At 41.3% G+C, this 27,028-nt stretch overlaps 2 pseudogenes; both read left to right on the forward strand.

Moving 5' to 3' along the window:
* Nucleotides 1-210: 210 nt before the first annotated feature.
* LOC149254669 (aspartyl protease family protein At5g10770-like) lies at nt 211-23,730 on the forward strand (annotated as a pseudogene).
* A 1,991-nt stretch (nt 23,731-25,721) lies between these two features.
* Nucleotides 25,722-26,629, forward strand: LOC149254670 (NDR1/HIN1-like protein 6; annotated as a pseudogene).
* Nucleotides 26,630-27,028: the final 399 nt, after the last annotated feature.

Here is a 27,028-nt window from a genome sequence, read left to right on the forward strand (position 1 = left end):
AGACTAGTTCTCACCCAAAACTCTATAAAACTTGCTCGAAACTCGTTCCACGTGTCAAAATGTAATTGGCTCAAACAAAGAAAATGAAGCTCTCATATTGGTTAGGTGAACAATTTTTTCCCACCCAAACCCCACAGAGAAAATGCCTAAAAGTGTAATTAATAGCCATTATTATTCTTTCCTCCTTGCATAGCTCTTTACTCTATCTCAATGGGTAATAGAACAACACATTTTCTAGTCTTTTGTAGTCCTTTGTATAAGGGTGGTTGTCATTTTAATGCTTCAATGTTGGCAAATGGGCGGTGCAACAACCCTATACCATGAGAATTATAATACTATCTCGATTCAAAACTTCAAATGGAAAGAGCCACAGGGGTTTTCCAAATGCCTAGCTTCATTCATAGGTTAGGTAACTTTTTGTTTTATTTTTTCAGAGTACTTAGATATCTCTTTTACCAAGATGCATAAATCACCTAGAACTTGCATTTGACCTCATCCATGACTAGCATCCTTTCATATCTACTTTGATTTCCATGACCAACTTCCTTTCATGTTGTTCTGCTTCAATGACGTGCATGCGTAGTTCAGAAATCCCATGAGAATTACCACCCTATCACAATTGAACACTTATAATGGAAAGACACACGAGGATTTTCCAAATGCCCAACATGATCTGTAGGGAAGTTGATCAAATGAATTTTGACAATATAGTAGAGAAATTTATATTTACTGAATTCATCTGGATGGATATCCAAACAATGTAGCCTCTCTCATATTTTGTTTAAAGAGTAGCCATTGATATGCTTATGTAGGCTCATAGATAGTTAAGTAACTCAATATCATGAGAATCACCATACTATCCCAATTCATATGTAGGTATTTTCCAAATGCTTCTAGATTTTTTTTTGGTGGGAGCGAGTTCCTTTGGTTGAGTTGTCTTAGTAACTTAATGTACTAATACTTGCATATCATCTCATCCCATCTTCCTTTCCTATCTACTCATTCCATCTCAATAGATATCCAAATAATACATTCTCTAATGCTGTTTAATCATGGTTATTGTTTGTCTCATGGGAAGTTTAACAACCACAGGCCACCAAAATTACCACACTATCTCATCCTCAAACTTCAAATGAAGAAATTCCCAGGAATTTTCCATGTGTTCATCTTCGTTTGCAGGTTATGGAGAGGAAATAATTTTTCAAGATATTTTTGTGTTAGGGTGATTCTAGTAAATTTCACTGGATCAATTTTCAGGACTCACGTTCATCAAAACTCTTAGTTTTGAAAGGCAGGATGAGAATTCATGTTTTTGATGGTTGAGATCCTAACAAGGATGTTTTTAGTGATAATAAAATTTTGGATAAGTTGTCGAGTCAGATGGTATCATTTCCATATATTTACTATGTGTTAAATGTTATGTCAATACAAATCCGACCACCCAGTTACTTGCATGTGAAGGTTTTTATTTTTGTTTATATTAATAAGCATTGGATCATGTGTCTACTTGAATTTTTTCATGCTTGGTCAAACCAAAACTTAGAACGCTTTATATTTGAAATATTCACGTGCTCAAAAAATTAATTACAATTTGTGTGTGCAAGTCATGAAGTGCTAAAGCCACCAATGAAGTTAAGATTGGATCATATTCATGGGGCTTCCTCACCTCTCGGCTCATCAACTTGAGCTCATGGATAGACTTGGTCTCTCAGATTTTCGAAGGAGATAATGATTGTTTGAATATATTTAGGTCCAGAAACAGTGACAATTATTCTTCAGTGAGCAATGTTTCTCTTCAACCTAGAAGAAAAGTCGGTACAAGAAACTATATTGTAACAGTAGGGTTTGGGACACAAGCTAAGAATTTGTTTGCTGGTAATTTAAACGGGCAACAATGTGACATGGATACAATACAAGCCTTGTTCAAATTGTTATTCGCAGGTAGATTCCATATTCAATCCTTAGCAGTCATCTTCTTATAAACACTTACCCTTTCAATCGGCTACCTATACTGAATTGACCACTACAGAAGGCAATTGGAACCCCTGCGGTGTTGGGGGATGCGTTTGTGAAGTCAACTACAGGGATGGATCAAGAACTTGGTGCTCAAAATTTTGGGGGGAGTTTGAGCCGGAGCGCGAGAGAGCGGAGCGTCGTAGGGAGCTTCTAGCCACCTTGCCTACAGATTTCACAGGAGCCAGCCACCTGACAGGTTTTAGCTTTCATTCACGCACCTCAGGGGATCCTAGACAAGCAGTTGAATGGTTTCCGGTTTGGTGGGAGCCAATCTCCTTCCTAGGGAATTTTGTGCCACCCTATAGACATTCGAAGATGTGCCAGCTTCCAACTACATGGTTCTATTTACTACCACGTTTCTCTCTTCATGCATGGATTAGCAGGCGTGGCGTTTTCGGAATCTCTGTAGCATGCATGAGGACGCCTAGAGGGTTATCTGTGCTCTACGAAAGCTCCCATTTTTATCCTTTATAAAGCCTTCCAAGAAGTTGTCATCTGTTTTCTCGACCCCAGGCCTTGCGGCCTCAGAGTCTCTCTGTTTCTTCCTGGTTTTCTCATCGTGAGAGCTCCTGCTTTTATTTTTTTCCCCTTCGTTTTATCTATTGGTGTTATCGTTTTATGCTCATGGACGCTCTCTCTCGCTGCTCTCGGTGAAGCTCAAAAGGTCAGATTTTATCCTTTCCCTGTGCTGGTAGTTTCTGTTTTTAGATGAAGTTTATCTTAAAGGTTTCTGTTAAAACTGAAGCATGATTAACTTGTCTCCATTATATGAAATCTATATGGCATAGGAATATTGATTAAAATCGCTCTGATATCTGATTATGATCTGAACCTTCTGTTTATAAATATGCTGAAGTCATTATTTGTTAAGATTAAGAATTCTATAGTCATTTACAGTCCGTGCTCAGACTTCCGCATTAGAATTGGTAAATGGTGGTGCATTTTTCAGCTATACTGTTGCTGCATTGACTGTCAGGACCATTCTACTACTTAGTTTTTTTTACTCTATTCTGGTTTTGATGCTTCTAAGGTTCCTGTTTGGGATGGCTATCGGAATAACCAGTCAATTTCCGTCATCGTCTTTTTCTCCGATGATCTGTAAAGGGGGATTTTCAAAATTTTCCGGAGAGTAATCTGGCTCTATTCTAATCCGTTGTGTCTTTTGTACTTATTAGTACCCTTTTTTCATCCATTACAGCTTCTCAAATCCTTCTCATTCAATTCTAGTTTTGGAATGACGGTGGGGAATTGTCCTCTCCTATCTTCTCAATAGGCGCGTTCAAGAGTGCTTGTTATGAAACCAGCTCAAGAAAAGATAGAAAAGATAGATCAACGCCTTAGAATTCAGCCTCTTCGAGGGGGCAACCTCCTTTACTTTACATAAATGAACAATTCTTTGATGATACAAATGACAAAACCTCCTTTCTATATATAGGAGTCTAAGGAGTCACAATATAATCCAGCCAACCTAACAATAATAATATAAAGCCACAAAAATAACAATAGAGGGATTCTATGGGGTACAGAAATAACAACATGGGGGTAATAGGGGCACAACAATATAAATAAGGGGTATAACTACAATAGTAATGGGGTAATCACTAGTATTATAGGGACCCAACATGCCCCTCTCCTTCAAAAAAGTGTTGTCCTCAACGCTTGAGTAGTTCTGGATACTTCTGCATAAAATTCTCATCCTCCCATGTGGAATCTTCAGCGGATAAGTTCTTCCACTTAATAAGATACTCTGAAATTGATTGATTTCGTAGCTGTCGAGTTCTTGTTTCTGTGACTGCTTCCGGTTCCAATATAATTTTTCCTTCCTCGTCAAGTTCTGGCAATATTGTTTGAACTGGGATCTTGTCGCCTATAACCTTCTTTAAACATGAAACATGGAAAACTGGGTGCAATCGAGAAGCTGCAGGAAGCTCCAATTTGTATGCCATAGTACCAATCTTTTGCAATACCTTGTACAGACCATAATACTATGGTGATAATTTATTATCCTTCTTAGCTTGCTTTAGGGACATTTGCTTATATGGTTGTAGCCGTAGGAATAACCAATCACCTACATCAAAACTTCTTTCACTGCGATGTTGATCTGCCTGTTGTTTCATTCTATTTTGTGCCAACACGAGGTTATCCTTTAAGAGTTGGAGGACTTGTTGTTGATGTTCGATGTGATGTTCCACTGCCTGAACCTTAGAATTTTCTCTTAAATATGATGTGATGGATGGTGGTTGATACCCATAAAGTGCCATAAATGGGGTCATTTTTGTTGCTGTATGGAAGGAAGTGTTATACCACCATTCAGCCAGAGGCAACCATTTGACCCATTGTGTCTGTTTATCAGATACAAAGCAACGAAGATATCCATCCAAACATTTGTTTACTATCTCAGTTTGCCCATCAGATTGAGGATGATAAGATGAGTTATGAGCTAACTGAGTGCCAAGACAAGAAAATAATTCTGTCCAAAAATTTCCAGTGAAAATGAGATCTCTGTCACTTACAATAATCTTTGGGTTTCCATGTAGCTTTTGAATTCCTTCCATAAATGCAGCAGAAACTGTACTGGCTTTAAATGGATGTGATAATGCACAAAAGTGTGCATACCTAGTAAGTCTATCAACTACCACCATGATGACACTCTTTCCCTTAGACTTGGGTAAACCTGTGATAAAATCCATTGAAACCTCCTCCCAACGTTGGCTTGGAATGGAAAAAGGTTGTAATAGACCCGGTGTCTTAATTGTTTCAACTTTATTTTGTTGGAAAACCAAACATTCCGCCACAAACTTTTGAATATCTAATTTAAGGCCATCCCAAAAAAATTCCTTCTTAACCCTGTGGTAAGTTTTTAAAAATCCTGAGTGCCCTCTTAAGGGAGAAGTGTGCAATTCCATAAGAATCTTTTGTTTTAGCTGAGAATTCTTACAGAGGTATAAGCGATCTTTGTACCATAACGAGTCATTTTGCTAGCTAAATGTATCAAACGTACTGGAATCTTGTTGTAACTTTCGAATAAGTGCCCACACTTCTTTGTCATTCTTCCATTCCTCCCTTGCTTCGTTTATCCAATCTGGTTGGATAATAGAAATGGCGCACAACAATGCTTCCACATCCTCATTGTTGGATAGGTAAATCCCCTCTGCGGACAGAGGCGATCCCACTAGCCTAAAACAGAACTAGCCACAATCAATTCACGCTGCCACGCAAGTTCCTAGTTGTACATTAAAGGTGAATTAAGAAGACCAACCTGGAATCCAACGCTATAGTTGAAGAAGAGTTGGTATTCCCGCTCCCTCACTCCGGCAGGTCACAATCCTTGCAATCCTTGCAAACGGACACCTTCACATGCAAAGGAAGAAATAGATACAAGCATAAAATCCACCAAGGCACAACTATATTTCAGTCAGAAAGGAAATAAATCAAACATCACTATAATAGACAATGAGATTGGAACTATAATAGCAGTCGTTCATTAATGAATAATAGACAGGAAAAGTTACAACCAAGGTTCTGACGTTGAACCTCTCCTCTGGCTGGGCGAGCAACTATATGTGTCTTGCAATGTACCTCCTCTCCGGCAGCATAACCTCTCTATGCTTCACTATCACTCACTAGCATTCCTTCAAAACTTTAGAACTCAACAACTAGCTTGTCTAATGCATGAGGACAGATATTTATAGATGGACAAGGGAGAAAGATTCGATGAACCAGGACACTCATTGTGGATTGGCATTATCTCTGAAAAAGCCACTGCGGATAGATGATGACTCTCGACTTCTATCAGATGGATTTTACCCTCAAAATACTTCGTGATCTGAAAGGAAAAAGCAGATGGGCGTGCGTTTGTCAAAAATCATTACCAAACTGGGTTGGCGCGAGTGTTGTTCTGTGACAGAGCACCAATGGTCGCGCCCTCTTTTGAGGATCTCAGTGATTGGCGCGGGTAAGATACTGTGGACCTGCGCCAATGGAAAAAGAGTACTTTCCAGGGATAATTTACAGAAGGTGTCTTCAGGGAACATGAAGTACATACTCAAGGGAACATAATGCAAGTGTTTTTAGACTATGTCACTGCTCACATGTCCCGGAATGCGTCCTCCAATGTATGGAAATAGGGGTAACAGGGACGGTGACCAATGGTGACAAATTACTGTGTAATAGATGCCCCCTAAAGCATGAAGTCTGAGAGAGAGAGAGAGAGGGGTGAAATGCTTTACAGGAACACACAAGAACACACATATAGCTGTCGCCGAGGATCTGCATTGAGAGACACGACTGATAGTTCAATTACATGATGTAAGTGGTATGGTCGTAGCCATCCATAAGAGAGTACATAAATAATCGAGATCCATAGTATGGACGCAGCCATCTAGTTAGGATCAATGACTAGACTCAGGCATGGTCGCAGCCATCCAGTGAATGAGTCATGTATCAAGAATCACGCCTGGATTACAACAGACACAATCCAGGGTCTTGCGCTCCATCTCGGCCCGAACAAGAGTACAAGTTCAAGCATGCGAATATATGAGCTAAAGTCGAACATGCATGAACATCATCTGATTACCAGTCAATAGTGGGAACTGTTAACAGACGCGAGAGGTACCACCAATAATGACAATGGCCCTCAAGGTACTATAGGTACAATCTACGGCGTGCGAATTAATGAGTTGGCGTCGAACACCCGTAGAATCATTCGATCGGAGGCCAATGATGAAAACCTCACGTCGAACGCGAAGAACCTGCCATTGAGGCATGCAGGCTCCAAGGCACCGGAAGGGAGTCTCTAGATCAGCTTCCTGGATAATGAGCTGAAGTCGACAGGAAGTGACCTTGATCGAAGGTGGGCCATAATGTTTCCCACATCATCAACACGAGACAGTGAGATAATGTTGTGAATCAAGATTATGTGAACTATCAGATGGAGGTTGTTTCTTTTCAGAGGTCAACTTCTCTTGAACATATCGGCGGCACATTAATGGAATTGGCAGTATTTGACATCAATGTAGCAAAGGTCATGATGACGAGGCAATGAGTAGATGAGAGGTCAAATAGGATTACCCAAATCCACGGAGGCCAGTGAAAAATGAGATGAGATATCCCCACCCAGACACGAAAGCAAACAAGTGCCATGTTCAAGAGCGACATATTGCCGACACGATAATAATTATGGTTCCAAAATTTTCTTTTCCCCCACCATTTCTGGCGAGTACCCCAGTTATTTTTAACAAGCTTGATGGGGATAACATATGCTTGTGGTGCGTCATTTCGACAAAATCCGATGTCATCAGGTTTTAACGAGTCTGACAAAGGAAGAACTCGGCGTCTTTTCATGTTTAGAGAGTTTGAAAAGACAGCAGAAAAGGAAACTCCAGGGGTGTCCTTTTTCGTAAAGTTGTGTCTCTTGGGCCCGAAAAAGTATAAAAAAATGCTCGAAAGAACCGCCCGACCATTACGATCGAGGAGAACTTTTCATAAATAGTAATTTCGACCTGAAAAAGTAAAAAAGCGATCAAAACCACGTCGTTTCGTAACCATTAACGAGTTTGAAACGACAAAAACCCGGTAATCTTTTTATGTTTTAACGGTCGACAAAAAGAACTTAAAACGACCGCCCCTTATTAACGTTTAACGAGTCAAGAGGAGCGACTCGGTAATCTTTTCCTCTTTAAATAGTCAGAAAAAGAGCTGAAAGCGGACCTCCATTTTTATTCTCTTTAACGAGTCAAAAAGGAAAAAATACTCGACCATCTTTTCATCTTTTACGAGTCAGAAAAGAGCGTAAAGGCGACTCGTCCTGTAGGAACGAGTGGTATAAAGGGTAGCAACTGGTTCCGGCAATGGTGGAACTGCTCAAAACATGTAATGGTCAAGAGGCTGGCTAATACAAACCACTCATCGCTACGGTTTCTCAAGAAAGGATAAACAACCAAGTGAAAGCATATGATCGGCCAAAGAGATGGTGGCGATGGAATGAAACAACCAAGGCTCATCTAACAAAACTTAGCGGATAAACGGCAATCACGGGATGTAAATCAGGTATGGGTTCATTTTTACACAAGCTTGAACCATGGAGAACTGTGCTTGGATTCGGTTTCATGTTTACACAAGCTTGAAACGAAAAAACTATGCTTGTTATAAATTTGCATGCCCCCAGCATGATAATGCAAATCGAGGTACATGCCCCCCAAGCTTCATGGCATGCACGGAGTGGATGGAATGAAGGTTCGCTTGGAAAGACTCAATTTTGAAAAGGAGGATGCATGCCCCCCGGGCTTGAGTCACTTGCCCGGGTCAGCTGCCGTCATCAGAATGACGGGCTGGATGTTGAGGCATTTCCTGTGGAAATAAGACCATTTAGGAATGGTAGATGACTATATGTGAAGTGTGAACCGGGGAACGAAAGTTGGTCTACGATCTTGATCGTCCTTCCTTCGTGTGGAAAACACATCACTCTGAAGAGTGAGGACACGATTACACGTATGCGATAAATATAGTCTCGCCCAAGGAGTAAATTGTAATCTAACGGACCTTGGACTACCATGACGCCCATCTGAATGGTCTTCCCTTCTAATGTGATAGGTACATTGGGAAGAATTCCTAAAGGTCGACTGGTTTCTCGATTAAAACCTGTAAGGTTTCTTACCTCAGGCAGAAGCAATGGCGAACCAAGTGCTTCCCAAGCTGTTGAAGAAAGGATGCTCACAGGAGATCCCTCATCAATAATGGCACCGGCCATAACCATTCGGTAGACTTGGACTATAATTCGAAATGGTATGGAAGCTGGTAACCGGGGATTGCCTAGTTGATCCCAATTGAAGGAAACAACTAGGTTGCTTGGAGGTGGGACCGGATAAACGACCGGATATGACTCTGATGAACCTCCTTCCTACTGCGAAGGAATGAGAGGGATGCTCACTTGATCATTAGAGTCTGTGTTTATGTATAGAATTTGGACGTTGTGGTCTTCATTCTTTACAATGATAATATCATCTAAGGATGGAACTTCTGAAGGCAAAACTGGGTCAACTGTCATCTGGACCTTTTGAAAGACCGGGTCAACTGTCATCTGGACCTGTGGACTTTCATCTGGTTTGGATTCAGATGGTTCATCCTTGATGATGAATACTCCCAGAACAAAGTGGTGCATAGACGATGAACGTAAGTCAACACTCTTTCCGACCAGGGACTGGTCTGGAACAGGCTGAGCACAGCCAGGTTCGGGAAGAGAAGGCTGGACCAAAGAGGAATCATGCTTGATCTCTTGGTTAGCGGAGAGATGATCTGCATTTGCAAAAAGACGCTGATATCCAGCGAGTAGTTGGGGTAAGGGAGCTGACAGACTTTCCAAAAGACGGGAGGCTTCATCCATAAGTGGACAAAGGCGAAGGAGATGATTACCTCCACAAAGTCGACAAGGGAAACGAACCTTCCCTTTTCCCTGTTATCACACTCGAGACCACCGAGTTTGAAAACAACCATACGGGCAAACCGATGGTTAACCCAGGCAAAGACAAAGTTGCGATATACTGAACACCGACATTTCCAACAGAAGGAAATGGACTAGGGTTTCCATTAGGGGGAACACCTTGGCCGGTGGACGCAGGGAAGGATGCCATTGAACGAGAAAGAATCCTACTCAAGCTAACGCAAACAAAATCTAATTGGGTAAATGTTATCGTGGCCAAATAAATTTTAAGACGCAAAGACACAACTTGACCTTTTCATATTTTAAGAGTCGAGAAAAGGACAAAAGATGACTCTAGTCTCCTTCGAATGTTTAATGAGCACGAAGTGACAAGACGCTCACAGGCACCTTTTCTTTTAGAGAGTCCGAAAAGGATCAAAAGTGACTACTCTGGAGACTCTAGGCAAAAAGGTTTACCAAACAATCCGTAAAACTGCTTATACACCTCGGCAATCAGATGAAAACCAAGGACTTCCCGTACTGCAGTCAATCTTCCCGAATGCTGTGTTCAGTGCATTACGGCTTGTAAGGCAGCAGACTCGGCTTCCTACGGATAAAGGATGATAGCCTAGTGGGGTCTCCCGTATATACGCGACGGTACGTGGGAGCTCAGTCCGTATTGGCACCTATCGTTTCACCGTGGAGGAATCACCCAACCACTCGACGGTAAGCTACCGGGTTTAAAGACGCCGGAACACGTCTCTAACCTAGACCTCTAGAATGTTTGCGTTAGATTCCAATGCGTTGTTAAGTTCATTGAGTTTATTTTAAAGTTTATCTTCAATTATGTTTCAGTTTTTTGGTCCTACCGTATGTGATATCTCAAAAATTTCTTAAATGCGAACTACATGCCAAAACTATATCATTTCATTCAATGAATTCTATCTACAGGAGGGTTGAGATCTTTACACAAACGAAATGATCACTCAGCAAACAACAAAGATCCTAATGCAGCTAATAACAAGAAATGAAAATTTTTCTTTTTCTTTTTAAAAGCAACAAATAACAATAAACGCTAACTAATATGATGCAAAAGATCTTTTGTTTTTCTTTCCTTTAAGATGGTATGATGCATTTAAACAAATTTTAAGAGATATTCACAAGTATAAACAAACCAAGTTCACTCAATGAAATGGAACCAATTCTGAAACACCAAGATGAACTATCCAAGCAAGGAGAAACACAAAGACTTTCTATGAACCATGTAATCTAAGTTCAAATGAAGTCGAGCAAAATCCAAAGAAGCTAGAAGTGAATCACCCAAAATTTGATTAATAATGATCAAATCAGCATTATATTGATTCACCCACTCCCCTCTTTATATAACCAAACTTCCAACATAGTTTAAGTGTGTGTTTATCAGGATTCAATCTTCTTTTATGAACATGCTATTTAGTTGTTAATTTCTAGCAGTAGGTGAGGATAGATTAGAGATTTAATCTTGCATATATGCAAACCAAGAAAAACGGGTGAGAGTTCCAAAGATCATAAACTAAAAACACTCAAAGGCGATTAACACTCATACACAATTTAGCCCCCCCCCCGGCGAATGAGGGGGAAATTTTTTTGCAAAAACAAAAGCAAAAAGATGCAAAATTGTGAACAGATCGAGACAAACCTCCAAGTAATGATCAAAGGAAATCAAATTAATAATTTTCCAGAAAAAGACTCAAAACCAGTCAAAAAAAGACTCTGATACATTCAGATGATTGAACAAAACAGGAAACCCAAGCTTGGGAGGCTGTAAACAAGCAAAATGAACAAGTTCGCAGGGTTGGCGCTACTGTCAGGAAGAAAACGGCGCTAATTGAGCATTGGCGTGAGCTGTACACTGAAAATAGCGCCAATTGGCGCGACTGTCAGAGTAAAAACCGTGCCAACTAAGCTTGCCAGCTAAAAAAAAAAAATAACACGACCCCAGGTCGGGCCGACAGTATTCAGATGGATCAAACAGTAAATAACAATCTCGAAACTGACCTAGAAAGCTCATTCACTCAAGCAAGCAAGAGAAAATTGACATGCAATACAAACTCCAAATAGCTTCTCCCCAGTGGAGTCGCCAAATTGTTGGATAGGTAAATCCCCTCTACGGACAGAGGCGATCCCACTAGCCTAAAACAGAACTAGCCACAATCAATTCACGCTGCCATGCAAGTTCCTAGTTGTACATTAAAGGTGAATTAAGAAGACCAACCTGGAATCCAACGCTATAGTTGAAGCAGAGTTGGTATTCCCGCTCCCTCGCTCCGGCAGGTCACAATCCTTGCAATCCTTGCAAATGGACACCTGCACATGCAAAGGAAGAAATAGATACAAGCATAAAATCCACCAAGGCACAACTATATTTCAGTCAGAAAGGAAATAAATCAAACATCACTATAATAGACAATGAGATTGGAACTATAATAACAGTCGTTCATTAATGAATAATAGACAGGAAAAGTTACAACCAAGGTTCTGACGTTGAACCTCTCCTCTGGCTGGGCGAGCAACTATATGTGTCTTGCAATGTACCTCCTCTCCGGCAGCATAACCTCTCTATGCTTCACTATCACTCACTAGCATTCCTTCAAAACTTTAGAACTCAACCACTAGCTTGTCTAATGCATGAGGACAGATATTTATAGATGGACAAGGGAGAAAGATTCGATGAACCAGGACACTCATTGTGGATTGGCATTATCTCTGAAAAAGCCACTGCGGATAGATGTCAAGGATAGATGATGACTCTCGACCTCTATCAGATGGATTTTACCCTCAAAAGACTTCGTGATCTGAAAGGAAAAAGCAGATGGGCGTGCGTTTGTCAAAAATCATTACCAAACTGGGCTGGCGCGAGTGTTGTTCTGTGACAGAGCGCCAATGGTCGCGCCCTCTTTTGAGGATCTCAGTGATTGGCGCGGGTAAGATACTGTGGACCTGCGCCAATGGAAAAAGAGTACTTTCCAGGGATAATTTACAGAAGGTGTCTTCAGGGAACATGAAGTACATACTCAGGGGAACATAATGCAAGTGTTTTTAGACTATGTCACTGCTCACAGGTTCCGGAATGCGTCCTCCAATGTATGGAAATAGGGGTAACAGGGACGGTGACCAATGGTGACAAATTACTGTGTAACACTCATCCTTTCTTGAGAGTGCATCTGCCACCACATTTTGCTTCCCTTTTTTGTAGATGATTTCAAAGTCATAACCCAACATCTTTGTGACCCACTTTTGTTGCTCTTCAGAGGATAATCCTTGTTCTAAAAAGTATTTAAGGCTATCATGATCTGTTTTTACCTTGAAGTGTCTTCCCATTAGATAGGGTCGCCATTTCTTAAGTGCATGGAGTATTGCCAACATTTCCTTCTCATAAATAGCTTTGCTTAAAAACTTTTCCTTGATTGGACGAATTTCAAAAGCAATGGGTCTTTCATCTTGCATTAGAACAACACCAATTCCATTTCCTGAAGCATCACATTCCACAATAAAGGTTTTTGTGAAGTCCGGTGTAGCTAAGACCAGTGCTTGGCACATTGCCTCTTTAAGATGTTCAAAGGCCTTTTTTGCTTCCGGAGTCCATGAAAATGCATCTTTCTTCAATAATGTTGTTAGAGGTGCTGCTATTCTCCCATAATTCTTAACAAACTTGCGATAACACCCTGTCAACCCAAGAAATCCTCGCAGATGCTTTATGGATGTGGGGATTTTCCATTCCTTAATGGCTTTAATTTTGCTAGGGTCTACCTTAACTCCTTCATGAGATACAATATGACCCAAATATTCCACCTCCTGGACTCCAAAGAAACATTTGGATCTTTTTGCATATAATTGTTTCTCCTCCAACAGTTGTAGCACCCTATCAACATGTTCAACATGATCCTTCCAAGACTTGCTGTAGATTAGTATATCATCAAAAAATACTAACACAAATTTTCTAAGGAATGGTTTGAAAATTGAATTCATCAAACCTTGAAATGTTGAAGGTGCATTAGTAAGGCCAAAAGGCATGACCAAAAATTCATAATGACCCTCATGAGTTCTAATGCCATTTTCGGAATGTCTTCAATCTTCATTCTGATTTGATGACCCAAACGAAGATCCAACTTGGTGAAGTAAATTGATCCATGCAATTCATCCAGTAATTCATCAATGACAGGAATGGGGAACTTATCTTTAATAGTGAGCTTGTTGAGCTCCCTATAATCCGAACACATGCGCCATGATCCATCCTTCTTGTGCACCAATACTACTGGAGCAGAGAAAGAACTTTGACTTGGTTGAATTATACCAGCCTCTAGCATTTCTGCAACCATACGTTCAATTTCACTTTTTTGGACATAGGGATATTTGTACGCCCTGATGTTTGGAGGAACACTTCCTGGAATCAGATGAATAGCATGATCATGATCACGCATAGGTGGGAGACCTTTGGGAGTCTCAAATTCCTTGGAATGATTGTCCAGGACTTTTTGGAGATCTGGAGAAATAGATGATTCCAATGTGGAAACATCTAGCGAACATAATTGTGCAATTACACCTCTTTGCTCCTTTTTTAGAAGCTTTGTCATACCATTAGCGCTGATTATCTTTCCTGGTTTCCCTGCAATACCCCTTAATTCAACTTCCTTTCCTTCTGTAGAAAATTTGATGAAAAGTTCTTGAAAATTAAAAGCTATTGTACCCACGGATTGTAGCCATTGGACTCCTAGTACAACATCAGCACCTCCCATTGGAATGGAAAGCATTGGGCTAGTCAATACATATTCTCCCATGGATAGCTTGATATTATGGCACCTTCCAGAGCAATTTATTGTTCCTCCATTTGCAATCATCACTTGACACTCTGGTGCTGGATATAGGAAGCAATTCAATTCTTTTGCTACCCTACAATGAATAAAATTGTGGGTGCTTCCTGAATCAATCAACACTATTACCTTTTTCTTCTTGATTTGTCCTTCTATCTTGATGGTTTGAGGAGTGGTAATTCCCGCCAATGCATTACAAGATATGGTCGGATTTATTTGTTCTTCATCTAGGCTTTGTTCTTGGAGTATATCTTCTTCTTTTGACCTTTCTTGCTCCTTTTCTTCTTCCTCTTCACAATCTATGTAGAATAATTTCTTCTCAGCACACTTATGACCTTTAGTGTATTTGCTATCACAACTGTAACAAAGCCCTTTTGCTCTTTTTTCTTCCAATTGTTGTGGTGTCAACCTTATAGATTGTGGAAGACTAGGGGCAACAACACTTCCGTATTTATAGTTGTGAGTGGTATGCTTCCTGGTTGCCATAATTTTGCTTTCCATTTTTCTTGCTAACCTGAATGCCTTCTCTAATGAATCAAGTTCCCAAAGGCGAACATCATGTTGGATATTATCCTTTAAAGACCCTATGAACACATCAATCCTATGCTCCTCTGGAATATCTTTCACCCTTATGTTCAATTTTTGGAACTCCTCAATGTGCTCCATTACTAAACCCTTTTGTTTGAGACTTATCAATTGGCTAAAAAAAGTGTTGCTTTTTGTATCTTCATAATGTGCTATCAATTCTTCCGTAAAAATTGCCCAAGTTATAAATTGTTTACGAGAGAAAAGCCATTGATACCATACAAACTGATTTGGTTCCAAATATACAGTTTCCATACGTACCTTTTGTGTGTTTTGCACATTATTATGATCGAAGAACTGCTCCATCTGTAATATCCATGTGGCGGGATCCTTGTCATCAAACTTCCTCATATCGATTTTTGGAATATGGTGGGTCTTCGATCCAACATTAGAGTCTATGGAATCATGATTAACATTACTTTTGTTCACATCATGAGTTTCCTTTACAACCTTTTCACCATTAGTAAGTATTTCTTGTAGAAAATTTGTCAAATCTGTCTTCAAATCTGCCATGTCTCTCTTCAAATCTGTCTTCGAATCATCCATCTTAGCTTCCATGCCCTTTATCTTAGATTCCACGCCATTTATCTTAGACTCCACACCATTTATCTTAGCTTCTGTTAGCTTTTGTGAGCGTGACATTTGTTGCACTTGTTCTTGTAATTTTGATATATCATGTAGCATTTCTTCCTCTTCTTCATGAGTCATGCTAGAGCTTTCAGGTTCCTTACTAGGTGTTTGCATTTTCTTTCCTCGGGGCATCAGTTACCGATAATAATGCTTTACTATGCCCTTTGAATTCCGTTAAACCAAGCTTACACAAAAATTAAAAAAAAACTACACACCTTTTTCACTTTATAGAAGCCTGGTATTGAATCTGATGTATCTCTGTAATTTTGGATCATCCAGTTCCGAAATTGTGACCAGTAGTATCCTTCTGCGTCCTCTTTCCAATGCCACAAGTCTGACCCAAATTGGATTCTCCAAGGAAGAGTTATGTGAAATCTTCCACAGTGACTTGCTTTTAGACTAGTTCAGTAGAGCGAACTTGTACGACATGCCACGAGTCACTATTTCAACATTTGGATCTGAAACGCCCATAAAATAAACTACAGTCCGTCCTCTTTCTGTACCTTCTTACGAAATTTCAATCCAATCCCCAGAGAGAAAGTTATGACGATTTTCCCCAGGTCACCTGTTTTGAATGTAATTCAGGAGTTTGCAAAAATACCAACTTCCTCAGATCATATCTCCGCAAATATCGTGCGAAAAGCTCTAAAATTCAGACCCAAGGTTCAACGCAATTTCTTCTCAAATGGTTTTTTTTTGTGACTTCTGAAACATCACAGAAAAAACGTTATGGCGAAAATTCCACGATGACTTGTTTGGAGCAGCGAAACCCTAGAACCCAAAGCTCTGATACCAAATGTTATGAAACCAACTCAAGAAAATATATAAAAGATAGATCAACGCCTTAGAATTCAGCCTCTTCGAGGGGGCAACCTCCTTTACATTACATAAATGAACAATTCTTTGATGATACAAATGACAAAACCTCCTTTCTATATATAGGAGTCTAAGGAGTCACAATATAATCCAGCCGACCTAACAATAATACTATAAAGCCACAAAAATAACAATAGAAGGATTCTATGGGGCACAGAAATAACAACATGGGGGTAATAGGGGCACAACAATATAATAAGGGGTATAACTACAATAGTAATGGGGTAATCACTAGTATTATAGGGACCCAATAGTGTTAGTCTTATCGCCTTCAATTTCCCTTTCTAGAGCTTTCCATCTTTCGGATCCCGAGAGTTCATTCTGCAGAACTCTTAATTATCCTTATCTTGTAGCGTCCTTATGACAGGATAGGATCTACGGATCGGATCCTTCCTGATCTGTCTTCTTAAATCTTCTTCTCTAGGAGTTTTTCCATCTGGGGATTTTGTTCAAAAGGGATCTACGGATCGGATTTCTCCCGTACTATCGCTATTCTTTTTATGGTCTGTATTCGCCGGCTTTATTGCGTCCTATTTTCCACCAAAATGGCGGATGGGCTTGATTCATCTGCCACGCGGGCTCTCATTCAAGCCTCTATCCAAGTTGAGGAGGCTCGAATAAAATCTTTGAATTGTACAGGTTGGCAAGCCATGGTGGAAGATACGATAATCAATCCTGCCTGGCATGATACAAATATTCCTTATCCTGTGGAGCACACTTCGGGAGTATTGAAAAAAGGTAAGGAATTTTCTAGAGAAGACGGGCTTCCCAACCTATTTTTCAACAAGTCTAAAAGCCCTGTTAAAACAATACCTCCCTCAAAGGCCATTTCTTTGGACAGTGTCGTTCTTACAGAACGTATTGATAGTTTGAAAAGCCTAGCTCTGGTTGGGAAATGGCATTTCCATGAAATGGGTGAAGCGGATATGAGGAAGTGGCTGACTGAAAAATGGTCCCCCCTGATCGGATATACTCCTATCATCCCCCGTCTTATGAAGGAATGGTACTCTTTCCATTTCCTAAAAGATTCTGATTTAGAGACTATTCTTCATAATCCCTGGGTTTTTGGCAGAAGTTTCTTGTCCCTCTCTCGATGGTATATAGCTTTTGATCCATTAAAGAATACTCCATCAAACAATCTGATTTGGGTGAAACTTCCGAATTTTCCTCTGGAACTGTGGTCGGGGGAATCTCTCTCTCAGATTGGGAACTTGATAGGCAAGTTTGTTTATGTAAACCCCTGGTGCAGAGGAGAGAAAGATAAGAGAATTGTGTGGGTCCTCATAGAGAAGACGTACAAAGGAGGTTATCCTGATCATATCGAGATTGCATGGGGCAGTTTCAAAATCCATCAAAGATTAGACTTTTGGGGTATACCTTTTAGGTGTTCCTTGTGTCATAAAACTGGACACCTGATTAAAAATTGCAGTCATCGTCTCTCCCGAAGGAACAAGAGATTTTCTATGAAACAAGATAGGAGGTCTGAGCCCGAATGCTCCTCGGATTCGTTTGGCTTTCGAGAGAACTCTCAAAAGAAAAATCTGAATAAATTGGCTCCTGGCCAAATGTTGTCTCATAATCTATCCATCCATGGCCCCCATATTGAGCCGGACCCTTGCTGCTCTCTTCAAGATTCTCTAGGCCGACCCGATGCTTTCACTTCACCTCCTTTTGATTGCACTCCTATTCCTGAGCCCCTGGAGGAAATTTTGGTTCCCTCTCCTCCTGCTATGAACCAAAGGGATCTCGTGGTCGGCTCTCTTCCCATTCAGATCTCCTCCTCATCTCCGACTCCTGTCAAATCCCTTTCTTTTGATCCAAAGGGAAAAGATCCTATTCTCATGCCTACTCCGGTAAACTCGCCTTCTGAGTCCCCGGTCAATAAGTTTGACAGTGATATCGACTTTCTTCTCCATAGAAAATCTTTGGATCTTGAGCCATTGACCATTCATAAACCTTCCAGCCCGTCCTATCCTTTCATTAGTCCCAAATCAGCAAAGAATATTACGGTCAGGAAGAAACACAAGGGTGGTAGTCGCCACTTTAGAGGGAGATCTATAGTTTCTGAGCATGGTGTGAGAAATTTATCTTTAGTGGAAGTTCCTGTTCTGGATTCATCAGAGTTTCAGCCTCTTAGAGCATGCGTGGCTGGCGAGTCATCCAAATGACCTTCCTTGCTTCAATGAATATCAGGGGCTTGGGCGCATCCCCTAAATACAGTGTGCTTAAAGAAATTTTCTACTCGGCTCATCCTAAAATCATCTTTATACAGGAAACCATGCACCCCAACTATGTGTCTATAGCTTTCTTTAGGAGAATGTTCCCTTCGTGGTTTATGGTTGCCACTGAGGCAAATGGCCAGTCGGGTGGTCTTGCGGTCCTGTGGGACCCAGCTTGGATTAAGGCAAAAGCTTTTAAATGCTGTGCAGGAATTTTAATTTCGGCTTCTATCAGGGGTCATGCCTTAGTTCTCAATATGCTAAATGTCTATGCTCCTTATAAGAATAGACTCTCTTTTTGGGAAAGGCTCTTTGCCTCGCAAATTCTTGAGATCGAATCGTTGATGATAGCAGGTGATTTAAATCTGACTCTCAGTTCTGATGAATGCTGGGGTAAATGTAGGAAAATAGACCCTCTGGCTGATAGACTCAGGAAGGAATTACTGAATAGGAATCTGGTGGACATCCTGCCCAATAAAATGAAGCCTACCTGGGATAACAGCAGGACTGGGCAGGCCTATATTGCAAAGAGAATCGATAGATTTATCATTCATTCAAGCATTATTGGGAAATTGGGAATGCCAGTATCGTCTATTGGGAATGACTACACTTCTGATCACAGACCCATTTTCCTTGAATGGCGTGGAAAAGATGTCAGGCTCGGTTACTCATTTAAATTCAACAGGATCCATTTAGATGACCCATATTTTAATGAAATCATCACAAGCAAATGGAAGGAACTCCTGGAATCTGAAATGGCTCCATTCATGACATTTCGAGAAAAGATGGGATGCTTGAGGTCTGTGGCAAAGGATTGGAAAATTCGAAAGAAAAGAATGGACAAACAAGAGTTGAATGATATCCAAAAGGAACTGGATTCCGTATTAGATATTGCAGATCCGAATAGCCTGTCTCTAGACCTAAAAAGTATGATAAGAAAATTGGAAAAAAGGAAACAATTGATTTTGCTAAAGGAGGAGGCTACATGGAGACTTAAGAGCAGAGCCATCTGGCTCAAAGAGGGGGACAGGAATACGAGGTTTTTCCATAATTATGCAAATGCAAGAAGAGAGAAAAATTCTATTTGGAGGATCAGAGATGACATGGGAAATGTTCTCTTCTCTCAGCACGAAATCTCGGCGGAGGCAACGAGATTTTTCCAGAATCAATACAGAAGAAGGGAGGTAATCTTTCAAGATGCTCTATGGGGCATTGAACTGGTTCCGGAAATGTTTGACGACACAGCAAATGAAAGTTTCTTCAAGCCGATCTCTGAAGAAGAACTCCTGAGAGCTATCAAAGCTTTCAAAAAGGATAAAAGCCCTGGGCTGGATGGATGGCCAATCGAATTTTTCTCTCACTTCTTCGACCTTTTTAAAGCAGATCTGCTGCGGATGGTGGATGCATCTCGAATGTCTGGAAGCATTCATAGTGCTATCTCCTCTACCTTTATTGCTCTAATTCCTAAAAAGGAAAGGTCTGATTCCTTCTACAATTTTAGGCCTATCTCACTCTGCAATATCATGTTCAAAATTATCTCAAGAATCATTGCGGAAAGGATGAAGCCCATTCTAAATTCCTTCATCTCTAGGGACCAACATGCGTTCTTAAAGGGCCGTATCATCTTGGATGTTGTTGCCATGACCCAGGAAAGTCTGTTCTCAATGCTGTCAAACAATTTGGACGTGGCTATTCTCAAGATTGATTTGCAAAAAGCCTATGATTGCGTAGACTGGGGTTTCTTAAGAATCCTGCTCGCCAAAATAGGATTGAAAACTCAGAGCATCAACTGGGTGATGTCTTGCGTTGAGAATGTCAGATATTCAGTCATTGTAAATGGAATTCCTTCGTCTTTCTTCCAAGCGGAGAGAGGTCTCCGACAGGGATGTCCCCTCTCTCCACTGCTCTTCATCCTGGTTATGAACTCTCTCAGTTTGCAGATAAATAAAGCAGTCGAGGACAAGAGATGTCGCCCGGTTAAGATTTGCAAGGACATTTCTCTTTCTCACAATCTCTTTGTTGATGACGTCCTCATCTTTGCTATGCTCTGTAGGGCTTCTTGGGCTTGCCTAAACGATATCCTTGCAAATTTTCAGAAAGCAACAGGTCTGTTTATCAATAAGGAAAAATCGTCTTTGTTTCACAATGATTCTAACATGGAAATCGTTCTTTGGATTTCTAAATTGATGGGCATTGTTCCTTCTTCGATCAAGGAAGGGATTAAATATTTGGGTTTCAACTTAAAGGCAAAAGGCAATTCCAAGAGGGATTGGCAATGGTTATTGGACCGTTTTTATAAAAAGATCTCAGGCTGGGAGTTAAAATTTCTTTCATTAGCTGGTAGATTCATTTTAGTCCAGGCTGTTCTATCTCAACTAGCAGTTTATTGGGCTCATATCTTCTTTCTCCCTGCTAGTATTATAAACCGAATGAACAATCTGGCAGCCAATTTCCTCTGGGGAGGACAAGTTAATCAGAGCAAATTTCACTTAGTCAAGATGGCTTCTATATCAAAACCAAGAAAGGCGGGGGGTTGGGGTCTTTTAGACATGCGCTCTTTCGGGAAAGCACTTCTCTGCAAATCTCTTTATAGAGGTATTTTTGGTGATGGGCCATGGAGCAAGGTTATAAGGGCGAAATATTTAAAAGGCAGGAGCTTAGAGTTCTGGTACAGAAGGCGCTCCATTGGCATTAGAAAGGGATCGACAATCTGGCAAAGCCTCAGGAAAGTCCATCCTTTCTTCATGGAAAATCTTCGATGGAATCTCTGCTCGGGATCTAGTATGCTTATCGGGTTTGACTCTATTTCATGTGGTCTGGATTTCTCTTTCCCTCCTCCGCTGGTATGCATTCTTCATAGACTGGGATGTTTCTCATGGGACAAACTGATAAAATCTTGGTCAGACTCTATCCCTGTCTGGAAGGATGGGGAGGACCTGCATTTGCCTCAATCGCTGATCCCTCTCTGGATCTCTGTTAAAGAGAGACTAAATAGCCTGGGGATTTTTCGAGCGGGAACAAAGGATGTATTGGTTTGGTCTCTTCCAAAAGCAAAACTGCCAGTACGCGTAAAGGATATTTATGCTGAAATGATCTCTGATCTCGCTAGGTGTCCTGGTCTGCTCTTCCCTCCTTGCCTTTGGGAGGCTGCATGTCCTCTTAAAATGATTATATTTTCTTGGCTGGTTTTTGGGAACAGGAATCTTACATGGGAGGTTCTTCAAAGGAAAAACTGGCAGGGCCCAAGTAGATGTGCCATGTGCCACAATGCAGAGGAATCAAACCTGCATATGTTTTTTCAATGCGCCTCGTCCCTCCATATCTGGTATGAACTTTCTTTAGTTTTTGGTTTTCCTTACCTTATCTTTCCTTCTGTACAGGATGGTTATAAGTGGTGGAGTGGGCAATGTCTATCCTGGAGATCATTGTTCATCATTGCTGTTTGGTTCTTATGGAAATGGAGAAACGCACAAATTTTTCAAGAATCAAAGGAGCCCCTTCATGCAATTCTTCAGCGTATTATGGCATGCCATGACTCTTTTCATCAGGACGACTCACAGCCAAAAAAAGCCTGCAAAAAGAAGCTGGGAATCTTTTCCTATCAGACTCCTGCCGCGTTCTTTGATGGAGCTGAACGCAACCATAGTTGTGGCTGCGGGGTTGTCATCGTTATAAGTGACAACCTTCACTATTCTTTATCTTGGCATGGCGGTTTTGGCTCAAACTCTCTGGCGGAGGCTAGGGCTCTCTCGGGGTTGCTTGCCTTCTGTGTCTTCTTGGGCATCCAGTCTATATCTATTTTTGGAGACTCAAAATCGCTCATTGATCATGTTAACGGTCTGGGTCTTATAAACTGTCCACATCTCCTCGGATGGTTAAGCCGCATCAGCTTCTTTCGGAACTTAATTAACCAGATTACGTTTCAGCATATTCCCCGTTCCTGGAATGCTCAGGCTGATATCCTCTCAAAGGATGGTCTTAGCATGCAGCCTGGTCTGTGCTCATTATCAGTCATGCATGATGGTATCTCTTTCCTCATTCAGGATTTCAGCATAAATGGAATGTGACTCTCATCCATGGCAAGGCCGCAAGCTCTCTATATGAATGTGTTTTATCATGCAATCTTTTGCTGGTTTTGTTTCTTCTGCGGTAGAATGATTTTGTATCATGATCGGATAATGCAGGTTATGTATATGTTTCTGTCATAGTTTTGGATGATCCTGAAAATCTGTCCCTATATTTAGTATCAACTTCTGGGCTTTTCTTTTGCCCTCAATCTTGTTATGTAATGCAGATCTTTATATTTTCTTAATATAAATCTATGATGGTTTTTTTCCTCTGAAAAAAAAATGGATCAAGAACCTAGAGAGATTTCAGCCAGAAAACCTACACTCTGGGTTTTGATTCTTTCTAGGGCTTCACCTTCGAATGTAGGCATTCAAATATAGGGGAATTTAAAGGCTCGGTCAGGATTTTAGAATTGGGGCGGACTGGCCTTGCCTTTTATTTCTAGACAAAAAACAAATATGGCGGCCAATTTTCATATTTTCTTCCAGATTTCCTATCCTCCACAGAAATAGGCTCACTCAACATCGGTGAGAATTCAATTCTTTCCACTGTCGCTTTCACCCCTCTTGTCTCAAATTTTGATTATCCCAACTTCTATTTCATGGGATTGAATGGCATAAGCGTCGAAGGCGAGAGGCTCTCGATTTCGTGTGCTTCTCTGGGAGGATGAGGCACATTTGTGGCCTTTGGAACTCTCATAACTCAGCTTGCCCCAGACACATATGTTACCCTGAATACTTCATTCCAGAGCAAGACCCAACATCTTCCTAGAGCAGACCCGGACCCAGATTCGCTCCTGGACATATGCTATGACCTGTCTGGCTCCAGCCAGGTCAACCTTCCAACTATAAATTTCCACTTTGACAACAATGCGGACGTGACTATCAGCGATAAGGGGATTTTGTTTCCCATTCAGGATGAATGATCTTAGACGTGCATGGCATTCGCAGCTACACCGCAGGTGAGTGGTATTAACATTATTGGGAACTTCCAACAGCAGGAAAATTAGGTTTCTTTTGACACGAGAGTCGGAAGAATTGGCTTCGCCTCTAGATCCTGCTCTACTTAGCACTCTACTTCAATAATACTGGCAAATTCCCCCAGCCTCCATGTACATTGTCCGAGCTATAATTGTGAAGTTGAACTCCACCAGGAACGCAGGCTTACATGAAAAAACTTCATTGCAATGAAGGTTAAAAACCCAGTTGACAAACATAAAGAAAGTCAAAAAAATCTTGAAATCCTGCCATCAAAACCCTGAAGGGACAAAACTACATGGAAATAATCTGAGACGAGCAGGTGAGTGTGCGGACAGCTGCGCCACCCAAAAACAAAAGCATCTCCGAAAACGTCCTCGAAATCCATCGGCTCTTCCCCACGCCCAATATCCTCCCATCAGCTAAAAACCCAGTTGACAAACATAAAGAAAGTCAAAAAAATCTTGAAATCCTGCCATCAAAACCCCGAAGGGACAAAACTACATGGAAATAATCTGAGACGAGCAGGGGAGTGTGCGGACAGCTGCGCCACCCAAAAACAAAAGCATCTCCCAAAACGTCCTCGAAATCCATCGGCTCTTCCCCACGCCCAATATCCTCCCATCAGCAAACCCTGCCAAACACATGTTTCTGCAAAAGGCGACAATCCCCGTCATGTAACACAATAAGCACCATGTGTCAGAATGTAATTTTCTTGAAGCTTTCTGATTTGCTGGGCAAACCATGTTTTCCCACCCGAACCCCGTAGTGAAAAACACCTTTGACGTAAAATTTGAAGTTGAGGTCTAGCTCGAAAAGTGAAATATTCTCCTCCACACTGACACAATGCCTCTCAATAAATACCGAATGCTCAGTTCATGACGAGCTTTTTTAATATATAAATATTTTCTCTGAAATGGGATTACATGGAATGGTTTTCGTAAATTATGAGTGACTCCAATTGCTCTACCTTTATCACCGTCACTGCAAGGAAGCTTCTTCCCAATTCCCTCACGTGATGTATCAATGTTCCGCTAAAGCTCATAGGGGATGTCAGGGGCGCAATGAGGTGGCGTCTTTGTACAAACGCAGTTGTGCGACACTCTATGTTGAGTGTAGACACGCGGAGGGGCACAATTAAAGTCTCCTCCACACATGCACCTCCACATAGCATGAACTTTATGGCAAGAACTATTTTCATCTCTATGGCCAGCGCTATTTCCACTTCTATGGATCCATTAAGAGACTCTAAAGACAGCGTTGGCAGACGGGTTCTGACATCGGCCATCGCTGTCAACCCGTGTGCATCCTTTCCACACGAACAGATTCTGATTAATAAAAGAATGTGTCGATGTCTCTATATGTATTCGCATTCATCCATGATGGATCCCAAAAATTGCATTGACAGTACGCCATGCTTTTGGAGGTTATGGCATGGAGCATACATGATTGTATATGCTCAAGTTTTTAAATTTGAATTCGTTCTAGAAAATCAACCCCGCCCTCACTTCCTTCGAAAACCCAAACCTCTATGCGAACCATGCCCATATAGAAGAACTCTGGAATTGGTAAGACTTCGTCTAGACGTCAGTTGATCGGGGAGAGCTCCGACATGATGCCCTGTATAGATAACAGGGTCTCCTCAGCCCGCTTGTTGCCGAAGCACATACACAGAACAATGCATAAGAACGTGGTTCGAAACTGGTACACGATACTAACCGCTCCAATTGCTGCGGGTAGCTTCGTTACTCAGTTTTTCCACCAGGCGACCTATGCTACATTCCCTCACCTTCCAAAAGGCAGATTGGAAATATTGGTTGCCGTGAACTAACATCTCTTTTGTGGATGCTCCGCGCCTGCAGAATTCATTCCCATCATTGCGTGAAGGTCTTTAAGTTTCCAGGAGCCCCAGGATCGAATCTCGTCGGCCTAAGTCGGTTCATTTTAAGTTTCGGGAGCCCCAGGATCGAGTCTCGTCGGCTTAAGTCGGTCCATTTTAAGTTTCAGGGACTCCCAGGATCAAATCTGGTCAGCCTAAATCGGTTCATATCGCTTTGTTCGCAGCTCGGGGCCGGGTGCCATGATGGCAGATCAACAGAGAATCTACCCGATGACTGCAGATGTCGAGAAGGATGCAGGCGAATATGTAAACGAGAAGCCGAGCGCTCCATTGGCGCCCAATTCCAACAATCTTTCGTCTAAGAAGGGCGGAGTCGATCCCGTGAGAGTTAAAGATTTCAAAGGACCAGGTTATCTCCAGAAGAGAGCATCCCAGATACTTATCACCGCCTCCCAGGCGACGGTGCTCCTGTTGCCGCTGCTTGTGCTGCACCATTTGCTTTTTAATCGCGCTTCCCTGTGGCGTTCTGTACTTGGTCTTCCGGCCCAAGATCCCCAAATACTCTGTCGACAGCGTCCATATTACTAATTTCACCATCAACCCCGTCGATTTCAGTACAAATTGCCAATTCGATGTGAAAATAAAGACCCGGAATCTCAACAAGAGGATCGGTATATATTATGTTATATATTATGTCGACAACAACCCTCTCGCAGTTTTGTATTCAGGCTCGGAGCCTTGCACAGACTTCCTGCTGGTATTCTACCAGGGCCACAAGAACACCACTATGTTGGACGTGGAACTCAGTGGGACCGGTGCTAAGCTCACCAACGCCATGAAGTCTACGCTCAATGCACAGATAAATCAGGCGGGCATTCCCCTGAAATTGAAGGCGATGTTCCCGTGAAGATAGAGGTTGGGAAGTTGAAGTTATGGAAGATAACAGTTCGGCCGTGATAGGACCTTATCGTCGACCAGCTCGATGCCAAGGCCACAGTGACTGTTAAGAATTCCAAGGTGCGGGTCAAGCTGTGAGGATTGCATTGAATTCATGGTTATGGCACGGTTAGGGTTAAGTGTTTTTGTGATAGGACCATATAGATGCTACGACTGCAGATATATTTTTTTGATATACAATTTGTTTTGTTCAGACTCCATATAAAATATTAACTGCAAACTTTCAGTTGGCAGACATATTATTTTTAATAGCGTGGCCCTGTTTTTATGTAGACATGTTTTAGTATTTCCAAAATATAATTGGATTCTTTACTCTCTATTGTTCTTTCCTTGCTCTCACGGATGAGTAAGTATTTTGTGGGTATGTTGGTGAAATTTACAATTAAAGATGGTATATTTTAGGAATATTTTAGAATGAGATTGGATGTAGAGTAATTGTTTGAGCCATTACTGTTAGTCTAAATATTTAAATTTTCCCATGGAAAGTTTGAGGGTTTGACTTTAGGATTTTGGGCTTCGTCGCACACAGTTTTTTCAAACCATGGTAGCTAGCATGAATGTATAGTATAAGGGAATTCCTCCGAATGAAGGCG

The sequence above is a fragment of the Pinus tabuliformis genome, chromosome 7, assembly GCF_031772625.1.
Source record: "Pinus tabuliformis cultivar Carrire ecotype Pingquan chromosome 7, CPIR1, whole genome shotgun sequence".
Classification (NCBI taxonomy): Eukaryota; Viridiplantae; Streptophyta; class Pinopsida; order Pinales; family Pinaceae; genus Pinus; species Pinus tabuliformis.